Raw genomic sequence first — 18,504 nt, forward strand, 5'->3', positions numbered from 1 at the left:
TCTTGTTATCCCACTTGACGATATCGAGATCAATGAGATCCTCAACTTCGTGGAACAACCGGTAGAAATCATGGACCGAGAGGTCAAACAAACGAAACAAAGTCGCATACCCATTGTGAAAGTCCGTTGGAACGCCAAGCGAGGACCTAAATTCACATGGGAACGCGAAGATCAGATGAAACAAAAGTACCCGCATCTTTTTCTCTGATTCAGTTGTATCTTTCTTACTTTAAATTTCGGGACGAAATTCCCTCTAACAGGGGGATGATGTGACAACCCGATATTTCAACTATATGTAAACGACCTAAAAAGTCAAGTATTGTAACCACGTTCATTATAATAAAAATTTACTTCGAAAATAAAATATCCAAAAATCACTAATTAAATTACCTATTATGTTAGATGTTATTAAATCGTGATCGTACGTGAAAAGAACGCCCAAACCTGACTTCGTATAAGAAAGTTAGAAATTTTCCAAGTTCGGCTTAACGACAGGCGACTAAAAACTCAAATCGGAGATCGAGCGACATTTGGCCGGAATGACCTAAACGAGAATCGAAGGTCTTGACAATGGTATTTCATCAGTAAAAAGTATGGCAAAAACTGACGTCAGATAAAGAAGTTATGAATTTCTAAAGAAATTTTCTTACCGCGACCTTTTAAAAATAAATAATAAATATAATTTCAAAATTTGCCGACGGGATCTAAACGAAAGTTGTAGAGTATGGTCTCACCTTCGCGTGGATATAAAGAAGGTCGAAAATGGAGTTCGTATGAAGAAGATATGAATTTTTGAAGTTTATTAAATAATTAAAATATAAATTTTAATTATAAACATTGGTATTATCCGAAGGCGAGTGATCAGATAGGGCCGAGTTATGCCCAACGTAAGCTCGTACGCCCAGCGTACGCGAGGCCTTGGCCTCGGATCGTCCACATCGCGCCCTATGCGAGGTTATGCCCCGTCCCATCCGAGCTCCGAGGCAGTCGAGGAATCGGTTATGCGTGACGCACGCGTACGCCTAGCGTACGAGGTCGGTTCCCAGCCCCTATAAAAGGGATGCGAGGGTTCCGAAGAAAAGGCACTATTTCTCTCATTTCTCTTGCGTTCTTTCCTTGTTTTCCATGCCCGTGCTACCCCGAAGCCCCGATCACTTTGCTCAAGTCCCGAAGGTCGTTTGTGCTCCCGAGATTCCCGAGAATCCCGAGAAAATCCACTTTCTCGAGTCAAAATTCTGTTCGGTTTTCATCCCGTCTCCTCCGATCTTTCAAGTGAGTGCATACCACTATAATTCACACTTTTAAATGTTTTATGAGTACTTTTACATACTTTTAAGGGGGGAATACAAGTAAAACACTCGATTATTATTGTGTGTTATATAAACTTTCACTATACACGTTTTATCAAAGGAATCATATGTCATTTATAACTATTATAGGGAAACTTTTATATGCAAATTATACCACGAGAACGTTTTATCTTTTGAAATGAGAAATGATTTATGTATTTATATAAATCAGACACTTTGCTTATACTATATCTATGTGTGTCAGTTTTGGCACTACAAAAACTACACTTTTCATAACAAGTGAACATTTTCACTAAGGGTTTATTATACAAACGAAACACACTTTTAAGAAACTATAATAGGTATAGTTTTACGAGAATACTATGAACTTTTACATACATGGAAATACTATTTCAAGAAGCTACTTTCATATACAATAACAAACGAACATTTTCACACGTAAATCCGTTTTATACTAAGGTTTGTGAGACATTAAACTTCACGTACGCACGAGTACACATTTCAAGTCCTGTATTATATACCAGAATCCCTTGGAGGGGGAGCATGGTGTTTGTGTGTAGATCTATACGAGCTTGACAACCCCGCGCTCTGACTGTTAGCTACAATACACCATTTGGGGTGACAAACGTCAGAACATTCGAACGCCTGAAGAACGTTGTGTATAGGCATTCCTTTTCAATAGCATGGTTATAAAACTCACATAGAGTATTAAAAACACATTGATTTACGGAGGTTTTCAGATATAATGGAGGTTTTATTCTTACATAAGTTCATTTATTTATGCATGAAAAACCTAATTGTGATACAAGTTTGGAACTTCTAACCACTACTCATAGATGGAAAAACATCAACTTTTTAACATATATTGGTCTTGATTTAAGGCTACATTTATACCAATAGGAAATATGGGATTTTCTAGAGACTAACGAACAAAAACGAACCATTTCATTTTCTTACAAATACTATCATTAAATGCTTATGAAACTCACCAGCTTAAATGCTGATCTAATCTTTCAAAACTACTTGTATGTCCCAAGGACTCAATAATTACAGGTACTAAACAGCTTTTGAAGAAGGAACACTGCAGCACTAGTTTAAATTCATATTTTGACATCATATTGTAATTGGTTTTGCACATGTACTCTTTTAAACAATGAAACTTTCAATAATATATATGATGGTTGTATTTCTTTCTTTACTAAGTATTCATTTGTTACGTTACCACATGAATTCATCCGCCCCCGAACATTTCCGCCGTTCCGGTTTGGGGGTGTGACAATGTGCATGGTTATTCACACCTGCTTTGTGATCCTCGGCATCCCAATCACAAACGAGATGGGCATATCGAGATATAAACATGCCATTGAAAAGTTCAATGAATCTCAAATATCTAGGAATTCTCAATACATTTAAAACCTAAGCCTTTATGTTTTTCATGGTGAAGAATTAGTGAATTGTCATTCACTTACCTCCAAATTATTTGCATGTTGGATTACGGCATCCCTTTTCTAATGTGTAAATAATGTTGTTGGATCCTAGCCCTAATTTCTCATTTTGAGTGTTTAATTAGGGATTCAATTCTAATCAAACTTTATTCCTTTCTATTTGCAGATGTCTAAAGCAAACGCAAACAACGCTGCTACTGGTTCATTCTCGCTAATGAGCCTATGTTAAAAGGTGACATTCGACAGATCGAATTTCAACGAATGGATAAGATACATTCACATGATAGCCCGCTACGAGGACAAACAATAGGTCCTCGACGAGAAGCTTGAGAAGATCAATCTGGAAATCGCTACACCTGAAGAAATGGCCGTCTTTGAGACCAATGAGCATGACGCAACGAAATTCCATTGCATTATGCTGGCCACTATGAATCTTGAACTCCAAAATTCCTATGAGGACGTGTATCCCTATGAAATGAACCAAGATTCGCTAGAGAAGTACCACCAAAGTGCAAGGAAAGAGCGCTACGAGATCATCACCAACATGATCACCGCTAAGATGGGAAGTGGAGAATCCCTAACCTTGCATTTGCAAAAGATACAAAGGTATGTTGATTGTCTTCGCAAGTTAAATATTAACTTTGGGGAAGACTTGGTTATCAACATCATTCTCCACTCCTTGCCCTCGTGCTACAACCAATATAGGATGACCTACCACATGAACAAAAAAGAAGTCACCCTAGGCAAACTCCAAGGACTTTTAAGGATTATTGAGAGCAACCTCAAGGATAAATCTTTGGCACCAACTCCTAGTCCACCCACTGCTCCTGTTTTGGCCATTGCGCAAGGGAAGGGCAAAAAGAGGAAGGCTCCTTCAAGGAGCCACCACAAGGGAAAGCCCCAAGGTGGTTCCTCCACTAGTGGAACCAAATTTGGTCCTGCTAAGCCCAACTCAAACCCTAAGGAGGCAGAGTGTCACCACTACCACAAAATAGGACACTTGAAGAGAAGCTTCCCGGCATATCTGCAAGCCATCAAGGATGGGAAGATCAAGCCGTCTTTCACAGGTATTTACACAATTAAATCTAATGATTAATCACATACTATTTCTTGGGTTCTTGATACAGGATATGGTTTTCACATATGTTCTGATTTGCAGCGACTAAGAAGAAATAGAGATGTGGAGCGTGGAAGAATAAATCTAGTCATGGATTAGGTTTAGATTTAGATAACTGTTGCTATTCGCAATATATGGCAAGAAACATCATTTCATATCATGGTTTGCTTAGACAAGGATTTAGATATTCGTTTGATAATGAGAAAGGTTCAATTTATGCTTATCTAAATGGTGTTTTATATTTTGAAGCATTGCTTTGTAATGGAATTTATGAAACTATTATGGTTGTAGATAACTTAGGAAATGATGTGTTGTGTGTGGATTCTTCCAATGGTTTGGATAAAGCATGCTTGTGGTGTAACACCCGTAGATCCGGGCTAGTCAATTTAGAGATAATAGGGGTCGAAAACGACTTTTCGACAAAATATTATTTACAATAAATAATCTTAAAAAAGATGTAGAATATTTCTTAAGGGTTCCTGTGACAATCGTCAATCTTGAGTCAAGTCAAGTCATCAAGTCAAGCCGGTCAACTCTATTAAACCTTGTGTATTAGGGTTGGTGTTATGTTCGTATTGTATAACTTGCTATATTAATGGGAAAACATCACTAGAGAAAAGTTTTGTGTTAAAAATTTTCCTAAGCCTTAGTACTAATCAGTGAATTAAACTGATGAAAACCATGTTGCATACTCATCGGGAATGTGTAAGATCCTTAAACAAGGCTTAACAGGGTTTACGAACCATGCATTGCGGTGCCGGACACTCACAACTGTCCCACATGGATCCTCTCTCAATCGTTTTCACTCTATCTCTGTCTATGTCAAATCTCTCCTAAATCTCTCCAAGTATGTGAAATCTCTCTCAAATATCTCTCTGTATGAGAAATCTCTCCAAGAATGTCAAATCTCTCCCAAATCTCTCCAAGTGTGAGAAATCTCTCCCAAATCTCTCTCAAAAGTTTCCCGTAACTTTTTGGAATCATTCGGGTCATTCCGGCCCTTAACCGGGTCAAAAACGGCTTAAAACGGGGCGAAAACGAGAAAAATAGGCTTTAGGAACCGAAACCGGAATGAGAGGCTTCTTAGGACCAGAGACCGAGCCTCTGGTGGCTAAGAGAACAGAGGCCGAGCCTCTGGTGGCTAAGAGAACAGAGGCCGAGCCTCTGGCGGCTAAGAGAACCGAGACCGAACTCGCCCAGGAGGAACCGAAACCGAGAGCAAGAAGCAGGAACCGAAGGAACTGTTCACAACCGAGCGGTCGGTCCCTCTCGGTCCGTCCCACTCTCTGTTCGCGCCGCACTCTCGGTCCGCCTCCGCCTCTCTGCTCACTCTCTGCTCCGCCTCTCACTCTCTGCTCCGCCTCTCACTCTCTGCTCTCTTCTCACTCTCTGCCTCGCGCGCTCCTCTGTCCCCTCCCACCTCTCGGTTTCTTCCCTCCTTCTCCTCTCCTCTCGGCTCCTTCCCTTCTCTCTTCTTCTTCTCTCGGTTCCGCCTCCCTCTCTCTCTCGGTTCAGCATAAGAGGGCCGAACCTCGGCCAGGCTTCGCATTTTTGTCATTTTCAGCCCATTTTTGATATTTTTAACATTTTAAGCCCGTTTTTCGTGATTTTAAAGCGGGATTTTCTCCAGAAATTTTATTTTAACATAATAAACCCTAAATATTCATAATTTAAACATATTTTTATAAAAATCATTAATTAAATAATAAAGATTTAATGGGGGATTTATTTAAGGTAGAGTGTTGACTTTGCCTTAACTTATGACACAAGCAACCACCCCACACCCACTCTATGACCAGCCATACCTCCCCACCTTACCTATGTCACTTCAATGTTCCCTTACACTCAAATTTCACTCACTCCCACGTTTTTGAGCTGGAACAAACAACCACACTCCTCATTTTCTCTCATTTCTCTCATTCCACTAAGTAACAAACACCACTTTTTCTCTCAAACTCTTCTACACAAATTTTCGAGATCCAAGGCTGATTTCAAGTGTTCTTCCACACTTAGTAAGTAAAAATTCATCCTCCCTATTACTATTTCACTTCATTCTACTCAAATCTTTGGTTGCTTACACAAACTCCCTAACTATGATGTTAGATTCTCGAAAACCTTCAAGGCATCTCCAAGTGTTCTTGAATTAAACACTTCCATTCTTCAACAATCATCTACTGAAATCACTCAAGGTGAGTTCATACCCCTACATTTTCATGATTTCTCAAGTTTTCAGGGGGTGAATACAAGTTAAAACACTAAGAACCTATCAAAATTTTTCTAACAGCCTTCATCAGAAAAGTTCAACTCCATTCACGGACTGTTTTGGGCATCTTAAATATTTTTGTTTTCAAAACTGTACAAGGTGCAAATAGTTCAAGTTTTTAGCTTTAAAATGGCTACTTGCACATCTCCATACGATGTTTCTACAATTTATGGTGATTTTTACAAAACTGCCTATCATTTCAAACAACAATCCGGACCAGTCTGTGATTATGGACTTTTTCAACCAAGTTAGAGGTCATATTAATTTGTGATAAAAATTATGAGCAAACTAGACACATTTTGTGAACTCTCAGAATTTACGGATCTAATTTTCGACTTCGTATGATTTTTCTATGATTTTTCCAAAACCGGGCATAATTGCTAAATTTTGCCAACAGCATGTAAATATCATAACACTTTGTATTATGTTGAGCAAAGTGTATAATCATAAGTTTTAGTATTTGTATGTGTTTCCTTGTTAGATTATCATTATGAACTGAAACTAAGACATTCATATTAAATATTAAATATTATTCATTCATTTTGGAACACGTATTATTAGACTATAAAAAGTATAGTTTGATAAATTCACAATACTAATACATTTCCATAAAAGAATTCATACATATTACATACATTTTAGATAAACTATAATAGGTATAGTTTATGATACATCACTCAACGCACTCGTACAAAAAGGGTACATCCATACAAGAAAGATTTATATTCACACGCATTTCACGTAAACTTGTTAACCTATGTTGTGAGACTCTCTCTCTCTCCCCGTTCGTCCGAGTGCGGGATATAATTCCTGGTAGTTATAATCAGAATCTCCTTGAGGGAGAACGTGATACTTGTATATAGATCTATATTGGGTTTGACACCCCACACCTTGCTGCTAGCTACAGTGGGACCTGCAGGTCTACGGGTGACAAATGTCATTTCATTTTCGCGACGCCTGAGAAACGTTGTGGCAGGTTCACATAGTCACAGTATGATTATAGCGACTCACTTAGGGGGATAACAATTCATGAGGTTTACGGGGTTTCATAAAACCGAAGTAGGTTTTAGGTTGATAAAAGAAATTTTACTTTCCATAACATTTTAAACTCACAACATTGTTACTAAGAAACGATGATTTCTCATACACTCTAGTCTTTGGTTATAAGGCTACATTTCTCGGATTTCAAGGGAAATACCGGATTTTTCTGAAACAAACGCGACATTTACATGTGAAATACTCCTACTAAGTTTATTAATAAAAGCTTATGAACTCACCAACCTTTGTGTTGACACTTTTCAAACAACTTGTATTCACAGGAAAACACTAATCAGGTTATCAAGTGCTTTTGAGGATGGGACGTTAAGGCGTCAAACTTTTCATATTTTAGCAACATATTGTAATTGATTTTGAAACATGTAATTCATACAAGTGATGTAACTTTTTCAATTATATATATGTTGGTTGTGTTTGCTTAAATTACTATTAAAATTGTGGTTATGATGCTATACATGAAGTCTTCCACCCCCGGACGTTTCCGCCATCCTCGGTTTGGGGGTGTGACAGATTGGTATCAGAGCATGGTTTATAGTGAATTAAGTATGTCAACCACATAAGATATGCAAACTATAAACACATTTGGGACTAAAAGTCTCTGATTCTTAAAGTGATTTAAAGAGTTGTACTTTTAGAAAACAAATAATTTCTTGTTTAAAAGTATACTTGCATGCATTCTATATTAGCATGGTGTCATAACTTAGGAGAACATAAATTGAAAGAGGAGGAGTCGAACATTATTAATACGCCTTAGCATGTGTAATCAGTTCTGGGAAGGATATAGCCTGATCAACTATATCCGTCCAAGAAGTAACTTACGCACACTAAGGAATAGTCGTAATGAGCGACAAATCTGAAAACCTAATAACACTCCATAAAGAACACGCTAAGAACCAAATATAAACATTTAAAAATACTATAGGAGTATTTGTACGTTTCTATAACGCCAAATTATTATTTTCCGATACGTACTTCTTAACCCCGTTTCTCGTGCAGACGACATGGCAGGATTTCACATACCCGGGGACCCCTACTTTCCCAATCAGGGAAACGCGGGATGGATCGAAGAGGAACCCGAGGAGGATCCCGAAGAGGATCCCGAGGAGGAGCCCAAGGAGGAAGACGAACAAGAGGAAGAAGAGGAAGACGACCAAGAAGAAGAGGAAGACGACCAAGAAGAAGAGGAAGAAGAGGAAGAAGAGGAAGACGAGGAAGAAGAAGAAGGTGATGAGGTAGTCATGGTTGGGAACGAAGCGGAGGAACCACCAGAAGTATTCAACCCTCCCTACATCGCGAGGGTACCCGCGCACCGTTTTGGTTACAACGGACCTGAACCCCCTTGGGTAACAATGATCGAAAGATGGAGCCGACAACAACGCCAACGGTCACCATATGGCTACCAACGAGGTTACTATGATCTCACTCATGGTGGACCGGCTGATAGGGCTCTCCCCGTCACGATACAACGAATGGCAAGAATGGATGATCGTGGTAGGACAACGACAGATCAGGTCCGGGAGTTAAGTGCCATTGTACAGTCTACTACGGATCGCACCAGAAACCTGGAACGAGACTCCCACCACCGAGACCAACTCATTCGAGACCTTCTCGCGGCTCAAGCAGAAACAAGAGAGTATCGAGAAAGATACATGGCACTCGAAGAGAGAATGGTTGCAGCCGAACGCAAATTGGCGGAACTACAGGGCGCATCGACATCATCGCAGCCTCCGTCAAAGAAGGGTCGCAGTGATTAGAGCTCGTTGCTATTCTCCCATCTAGGTAGTAGAATTTTATGAGTACGCGTTGGTGCTACTCCTTGTATGTAGGTCGACCCTGCGACTATGTGATTACACTATTCAAAGGGGTTTTGTAATGCCAAAAACTACCTTTTGTAATGATGTAATGTAGACCCTTATGAGGTCAAACTTTTCTCTCTAAGCGTTATGTACTAAAAGTTATCAATGAAATTTGGCATGTATTTTATTTATTGAATGTTGGGCACTATACATCATAACCTGATCACACAAACAATTACGAATAATAAAGTTATGATAAAATACAAGAGGGATGAAACCAGTAACACTCGACTCGTTATCACTATTGAAGTCTTACCGACTAGTCATTTTTTTTGACAGAACCATGCCACCAAGGAAAAGACCAAGGCCTTCCAGCAACCCAGTGCCGCCTCCACCAGCACCTCCGCAGTTTGATCCTGCAATGTTCCAGGCTGCAGTAACGGCAGCCGTGGCGGCAGCAATGTCGCAAATGGGAACCCATGGTTCCGGCGGTTCTGGATCCGGAGCTACAAATTCCATTCATGGGGACAGTACGGGGCGTACGAGGTAGTGCTCTTACAAAGACTTCACGAATGGCAAACCCGATCCTTTCAATGGAAGCGGGGGCGTTATCACACTGGTTCAATGGTTCGAAAGGACCGAGGCAGTTTTTGAAATCTGCGCTTGTCCTGAAGCGAGCAAGGTCAAGTTTGCGGCATTCACTTTCACTGGAAAAGCACTTACTTGGTGGAATGGCCGAGTTAAGTCACTTACTCCTGCAGTAGCTAACACGATCAGCTGGGAGGATTTGAAAGCTCTAATGTTAAAGGAATACTGCCCGAGGGGCGAAATACAAAAACTTGAAGAAGAACTTTGGAACCTCAGGATGACAGGCACTGATCTTGAAACTTATACCGCCCGTTTCAACGACCTAGCACTCCTCTGTCCAACAATGGTCACTCCAGAAGAGAAGAAGGTGGAACGATATCTCTGGGGCCTATCATCCCAGATTCAAGATAGTGTCTTGGCCTCGAAACCCACTACCTTTGAGAGTGCCAAGGAATTGGCACAACAACTTATAGATCACAGGGCTAGCCGTGGTACCGTGATAACCACCACCGACCGAACAAAAGGAGGGAACAACAAGAGGAAGTTCTGGGGAAATAAAAGGAAACAACCAATTCAGGACCCCGCCAAAAAGCAACCGATTGTTGCTGTTCGCGCCGCCACTACTGCTGCCGCTCCAGCGCCACCGAAACAGTATACAGGAACTCTTCCCAAGTGCAACAAGTGTAACTACCACCATAACGGTGCTTGTCGCGAGTTACACTGCAATAACTGTAACAAAAAGGGGCACACTGCACGATTCTGTAGAGCGACTACCCAACCCGCCACACAAGTCGCTACGACCGCCAACACTGGAGCAAGCCAAGCCTGCTATGGGTGTGGTGAAACGGGACACTTCAGGAGGAACTGCCCCAAGGCACGAGCCCCTAATGCTGGGGGTGTAGGGAGAGTCCTAACTTTAGGGCAGGGAGAAGCAGTCAAGGATCCCTCTGTGGTTACTGGTACGTTCCTCCTCAATAACTCTTATGCATGCGTACTTTTCGATAGTGGGGCAGAAAGGAGTTTCATAAGTCACCAATTCAAACATATACTTAAGCAAAATTCTCAACCACTAGAAGATTCTTACATCGTAGAAATGGCAAATGGAAAGGTTGAGCGCGCTAATGATATTTACATAGGGTGTACTCTCACTCTAGACAACCATTTGTTCAAAATCGACCTTATGCTGGTCACCATAAAAAGCTTCGATATAATCATTGGTATGGATTGGTTAAGCCTTCATCGTGCCGACATTCTATGTTACGAAAGGGCCGTCCGCCTCAATCTGCCGAATGGCAACGTTCTCACCGTTTATGGTAATAAACCTAGTGCGAACCTGCAAATCATCTCTTGTGTTAAAACCCAAAAGTACCTCCGAAAGCAATACCAGGTTTTCTTAGCCCACATCGTAGACAAGAAACAGGAGGTGAAGGACATCAAAGAAATTCCAGAAGTATGCAACTTCCCTGATGTTTTCCCAGACGATCTGCCTGGTGTACCACTCGCACGACAAGTCGAATTTCGGATCGACTTAATCCCAGGAGCTACCCCCGTCGCCAGGGCTCCCTATCGCTTAGCATCGGCAGAAATGCAAGAACTATCCAGCCAATTGAATGAACTATTGAGCAAAGGGTTCATCAGGCCAAGCTTCTCACCTTGGGGAGCACCAGTCTTATTTGTAAAGAAGAAGGATGGGTCTTTTCGCATGTGCATAGACTATCGAGAACTAAACAAACTCACTATCAAGAACCGTTATCCCCTACCCCGAATCGATGACCTCTTCGACCAGCTCCAAGGAGCCAGCTACTTTTCAAAAATCGACCTGAGGTCGGGCTATCATCAACTGCGAGTTCAAGAAGAGGATATCCCCAAGACGGCATTCAGAACTCGCTATGGGCACTATGAGTTTGTAGTGATGCCATTCGGGTTAACTAACGCGCCCGCGGTGTTCATGGATTTGATGAATCGAGTGTGTCGACCCTTCTTGGATAAATTCGTCATCGTATTCATCGACGATATCCTGGTCTATTCGAGGAGCGAAGAAGAGCACAGACATCACCTATGACTAGTTCTGGAGGTTTTAAGGACCGAGAAGCTTTACGCTAAATTCTCAAAGTGTGAATTTTGGCTCCGAGAAGTAGGATTCCTTGGCCACGTAGTAAGCAAAGAAGGAATACATGTGGACCCCTCGAAGATCAAAGCAATCGAAGATTGGTCAACACCTACAACGCCGACAGAAATCCGACAGTTTTTAGGACTCGCAGGCTACTATCGAAGATTCATACAAAACTTCTCCAAAATCGCTAAGCCTCTCACCACCTTGACTCAGAAAGGGGTGGTGTTCGAATGGGAAGATAAACAAGAAGCCGCCTTCCAGACACTAAAGCAAGCCCTATGCAGCGCACCAGTCTTGTCTCTTCCAGAAGGAACTGATGATTTTGTGGTGTATTGCGATGCTTCAAATCAAGGCCTCGGCTGTGTGCTCATGCAAAGGGGAAAAGTCATCGCTTATGCATCAAGACAACTGAAGACACATGAAGTTAATTACACAACCCACGACCTTGAATTGGGAGCTGTGGTGTTCGCCCTGAAGATTTGGAGGCACTACCTCTACGGCACCAAGTGCACCATTTTCATTGATCACAAAAGTCTTCAGCACATTCTCAATCAGAAAGAACTAAACATGCGCCAAAGAAGATGGGTGGAATTACTGAATGACTACGAATGTGAAATTCGCTACCACCCAGGCAAGGCTAATGTAGTAGCCGATGCCTTAAGCAGGAAAGAAAACTCGGGTCGCCGAGTAAAATCCCTAGCCATGACCATCCACTCCCAACTGGCCACTCAGATCAAGGACGCCCAATTAGAAGCCCTGAAACCAGAAAACGTGGCAAGCGAAGCACTAAGGGGGATGGATAAGAACTTGGAAGTCAGAGGGGATGGAGCTCGTTATCTCATGAATCGAATCTGGACACCGAAGTTCGGTGGGTACCGAGACGTTGTAATGGACGAGGCCCACAAGACTCGATACTCCATTCATCCGGGGTCAGATAAGATGTATCTAGACCTCAAAAGGTTATAATGGTGGCCAAACATGAAGGCTGAAATTGCTACTTATGTGAGCAAGTGCCTCACTTGCGCCAAGGTCAAGGTGGAATATCAGAAGCCATCAGGACTACTTCAACAACCAGATATACCCGAGTGGAAGTGGGAGCGAATAACCATGGACTTCGTAACCAAACTGCCTAAGACATCAGGTGGGATGGATACCATATGGGTGGTTGTGGACAGATTGACCAAGTCCGCGCACTTCCTGCCAATAAAGGAAACAGACAAGATGGAAAAGTTGACCAGGACGTACATTAAGGAGATCGTGCGACTACATGGTGTACCAACATCCATTATCTCGGATCGAGATAGTAGATTCACCTCGCGTTTCTGGCAGTCCCTACAAAAGTCTCTGGGAACCAGGTTAGACATGAGTACGGCCTACCATCCACAAACGGACGGACAAAGCGAGAGAACCATCCAGACGTTGGAAGACATGCTGAGAGCCTGTGTGATAGATTTTGGTAAGGCATGGGATACCCATCTACCGCTTATCGAATTCTCTTATAATAACAGTTATCACACTAGCATTGGAGTCGCTCCATTCGAAGCTCTCTACGGCCGCAAGTGTAGATCACCACTGTGTTGGGCCGAAGTTGGAGATACTCAGCTAGCCAGAGGGCAAGTCCCTGATAGCACCCTTACGGGGCCGGAAATCATAAGGGAAACCACAGAAAAGATCATTCAAATTCGGGAAAGACTAAAAGCGTCTCGTGATCGACAAAAGAGTTACGCGGATAAGCGACGCAAACCTTTAGAATTCCAGGTTGGAGACCGGGTACTACTAAAAGTTTCCCCCTGGAAAGGGGTGATACGTTTCGGTAAACGGGGGAAACTAAACCCAAGATACATCGGTCCGTTCGAAATCCTTGCTAGGATTGGTCCTGTGGCGTACAAACTCCGACTACCACAAGAACTTAGTAATGTGCACCCTATCTTCCACGTGTCCAACTTAAAGAAGTGTCTGTCTGACGAGACACTCGTAGTACCGCTTGAAGAAATTGAAGTTAATGAAAATCTACACTTTGTGGAGGAACCCGTCGAGATCATGGATCGAGAGATCAAGAGAACAAAACAAAGTCGCATTCCCAAAGTGAAGGTTCGTTGGAACGCGAAACGAGGGCCTGAGTTTACCTGGGAACGTGAAGATCAAATGAAACAAAAATATCCACATCTTTTCCCAAACCCTTGAAGTCCCAGCCGAATTTAAATTTCGGGACGAAATTCCCTCTAACGGGGGGATGATGTGACAATCGTCAATCTTGAGTCAAGTCAAGTCATCAAGTCAAGCCGGTCAACTCTATTAAACCTTGTGTATTAGGGTTGGTGTTATGTTCGTATTGTATAACTTGCTATATTAATGGGAAAACATCACTAGAGAAAAGTTTTGTGTTAAAAATTTTCCTAAGCCTTAGTACTAATCAGTGAATTAAACTGATGAAAACCATGTTGCATACTCATCGGGAATGTGTAAGATCCTTAAACAAGGCTTAACAGGGTTTACGAACCATGCATTGCGGTGCCGGACACTCACAACTGTCCCACATGGATCCTCTCTCAATCGTTTTCACTCTATCTCTGTCTATGTCAAATCTCTCCTAAATCTCTCCAAGTATGTGAAATCTCTCTCAAATATCTCTCTGTATGAGAAATCTCTCCAAGAATGTCAAATCTCTCCCAAATCTCTCTAAGTAGGTGAAATCTCTCTCAAATATCTCTCTATATGAGAAATCTCTCCAAGAATGTCAAATCTCTCCCAAATCTCTCCAAGTGTGAGAAATCTCTCCCAAATCTCTCTCAAAAGTTTCCCGTAACTTTTTGGAATCATTCGGGTCATTCCGGCCCTTAACCGGGTCAAAAACGGCTTAAAACGGGGCGAAAACGAGAAAAATAGGCTTTAGGAACCGAAACCGGAATGAGAGGCTTCTTAGGACCAGAGACCGAGCCTCTGGTGGCTAAGAGAACAGAGGCCGAGCCTCTGGTGGCTAAGAGAACAGAGGCCGAGCCTCTGGCGGCTAAGAGAACCGAGACCGAACTCGCCCAGGAGGAACCGAAACCGAGAGCAAGAAGCAGGAACCGAAGGAACTGTTCACAACCGAGCGGTCGGTCCCTCTCGGTCCCTCTCGGTCCGTCCCACTCTCTGTTCGCGCCGCACTCTCGGTCCGCCTCCGCCTCTCTGCTCACTCTCTGCTCCGCCTCTCACTCTCTGCTCCGCCTCTCACTCTTTGCTCCGCCTCACTCTCTGCCTCGCGCGCTCCTCTGTCCCCTCCCACCTCTCGGTTTCTTCCCTCCTTCTCCTCTCCTCTCGGCTCCTTCCCTTCTCTCTTCTTCTTCTCTCGGTTCCGCCTCCCTCTCTCTCTCGGTTCAGCATAAGAGGGCCGAACCTCGGCCAGGCTTCGCATTTTTGTCATTTTCAGCCCATTTTTGATATTTTTAACATTTTAAGCCCGTTTTTCGTGATTTTAAAGCGGGATTTTCTCCAGAAATTTTATTTTAACATAATAAACCCTAAATATTCATAATTTAAACATATTTTTATAAAAATCATTAATTAAATAATAAAGATTTAATGGGGGATTTATTTAAGGTAGAGTGTTGACTTTGCCTTAACTTATGACACAAGCAACCACCCCACACCCACTCTATGACCAGCCATACCTCCCCACCTTACCTATGTCACTTCAATGTTCCCTTACACTCAAATTTCACTCACTCCCACGTTTTTGAGCTGGAACAAACAACCACACTCCTCATTTTCTCTCATTTCTCTCATTCCACTAAGTAACAAACACCACTTTTTCTCTCAAACTCTTCTACACAAATTTTCGAGATCCAAGGCTGATTTCAAGTGTTCTTCCACACTTAGTAAGTAAAAATTCATCCTCCCTATTACTATTTCACTTCATTCTACTCAAATCTTTGGTTGCTTACACAAACTCCCTAACTATGATGTTAGATTCTCGAAAACCTTCAAGGCATCTCCAAGTGTTCTTGAATTAAACACTTCCATTCTTCAACAATCATCTACTGAAATCACTCAAGGTGAGTTCATACCCCTACATTTTCATGATTTCTCAAGTTTTCAGGGGGTGAATACAAGTTAAAACACTAAGAACCTATCAAAATTTTTCTAACAGCCTTCATCAGAAAAGTTCAACTCCATTCACGGACTGTTTTGGGCATCTTAAATATTTTTGTTTTCAAAACTGTACAAGGTGCAAATAGTTCAAGTTTTTAGCTTTAAAATGGCTACTTGCACATCTCCATACGATTTTTCTACAATTTATGGTGATTTTTACAAAACTGCCTATCATTTCAAACAACAATCCGGACCAGTCTGTGATTATGGACTTTTTCAACCAAGTTAGAGGTCATATTAATTTGTAATAAAAATTATGAGCAAACTAGACACATTTTGTGAACTCTCAGAATTTACGGATCTAATTTTCGACTTCGTATGATTTTTCTATGATTTTTCCAAAACCGGGCAGAATTGCTAAATTTTGCCAACAGCATGTAAATATCATAACACTTTGTATTATGTTGAGCAAAGTGTATAATCATAAGTTTTAGTATTTGTATGTGTTTCCTTGTTAGATTATCATTATGAACTGAAACTAAGACATTCATATTAAATATTAAATATTATTCATTCATTTTGGAACACGTATTATTAGACTATAAAAAGTATAGTTTGATAAATTCACAATACTAATACATTTCCATAAAAGAATTCATACATATTACATACATTTTAGATAAACTATAATAGGTATAGTTTATGATACATCACTCAACGCACTCGTACAAAAAGGGTACATCCATACAAGAAAGATTTATATTCACACGCATTTCACGTAAACTTGTTAACCTATGTTGTGAGACTCTCTCTCTCTCCCCGTTCGTCCGAGTGCGGGATATAATTCCTGGTAGTTATAATCAGAATCTCCTTGAGGGAGAACGTGATACTTGTATATAGATCTATATTGGGTTTGACACCCCACACCTTGCTGCTAGCTACAGTGGGACCTGCAGGTCTACGGGTGACAAATGTCATTTCATTTTCGCGACGCCTGAGAAACGTTGTGGCAGGTTCACATACTCACAGTATGATTATAGCGACTCACTTAGGGGGATAACAATTCATGAGGTTTACGGGGTTTCATAAAACCGAAGTAGGTTTTAGGTTGATAAAAGAAATTTTACTTTCCATAACATTTTAAACTCACAACATTGTTACTAAGAAACGATGATTTCTCATACACTCTAGTCTTTGGTTATAAGGCTACATTTCTCGGATTTCAAGGGAAATACCGGATTTTTCTGAAACAAACGCGACATTTACATGTGAAATACTCCTACTAAGTTTATTAATAAAAGCTTATGAACTCACCAACCTTTGTGTTGACACTTTTCAAACAACTTGTATTCACAGGAAAACACTAATCAGGTTATCAAGTGCTTTTGAGGATGGGACGTTAAGGCGTCAAACTTTTCATATTTTAGCAACATATTGTAATTGATTTTGAAACATGTAATTCATACAAGTGATGTAACTTTTTCAATTATATATATGTTGGTTGTGTTTGCTTAAATTACTATTAAAATTGTGGTTATGATGCTATACATGAAGTCTTCCACCCCCGGACGTTTCCGCCATCCTCGGTTTGGGGGTGTGACAGTTCCGTACATATAAAGAACACCGAAATCCGAGTTATAACGAAGAAGTTATGGCCTGTCGAAGTTTTACGGCAGAACCGGCACGTTATCGCGAAGACGTAAATAGTGAATTTATGATAGAGCGAATTTTTAGCCTTAGTAATCTAAATGAAAGTCGTAGAATATGTTAACCTGAGAACGTCCATAAAAAGAATGCCCAAATCTGACTTCGTATGATGAAGTTATGATTTTTCGAAGTTTCGGCTTAGCGGTGTACAACCCGAAGTTCGAGTATTAGATCGAGCGGTTTTTAGCCGACACAACCTAAATGAGAATCGAAGATCTTGTTATTAGTAACATGAAAATAAAAAGATAGACAAAAATGGACATCGGATGAAGAAGTTATGAGATTTTAACGGACCAATCTTGTCCCGGCCCGTTAAAAATATAACTTTAGAAATAAAGTCAAAATTAACCGACGGAGTCTAAACGAAAGTTGTAGAGTACGTCTCCACCTACGCGTGGATATAAAGAACGTCAAAAACAGAGTTCGTATGAATGAGTTACAAATTATAGTAGCATATTTACGTATTAAAATAAAGTATAATCATATATACGTACCCATATACATATACATATGTATATATCATTAGAAAGGTATCGATGATGCGGTCATTATAAGACTAATGTTGAGTTCTTTCGACATTAGTTTAGTACAAATATCGTTAAATCTATTTAAAATAGTATTTTAAACGCGTGTCTAGTTGTTTATATAACTAAAAGGTCATTAAATAATTATGGAGGGTAGTTTTTGTAAATTCAATTACTATAAATAAGAGGCTTGGGCTCTCATATTTCTTGCACTATTCTCTTGATTCAAGAGTCTTTCACTCCTTATCATTCGAGCATTTCAGTCCCTCGTGATTCGATTTCTCTTTCTGTAGTTTTAGTATAGTAAGGTGAGTGCTGAAGCGTTGCATGAATCTTTCTTAAAAAGATTCAGCGACGAAGTTCTGCCCCTGCAGAGCCCGACTCCTAGCTAAAATCCCCTTGTAAGTAAGTTATCCTTACCTTATTTTAAATATAGTTTATATTTAAAATTAATATTGTTATTATAAATTTATAATAAATATTTGAGCTATTATTATGACTTACATAAGTGTTG

The sequence above is a fragment of the Lactuca saligna genome, chromosome 4, assembly GCF_052625555.1.
Source record: "Lactuca saligna cultivar CGN05327 chromosome 4, ASM5262555v1, whole genome shotgun sequence".
Taxonomy (NCBI): domain Eukaryota; kingdom Viridiplantae; phylum Streptophyta; class Magnoliopsida; order Asterales; family Asteraceae; genus Lactuca; species Lactuca saligna.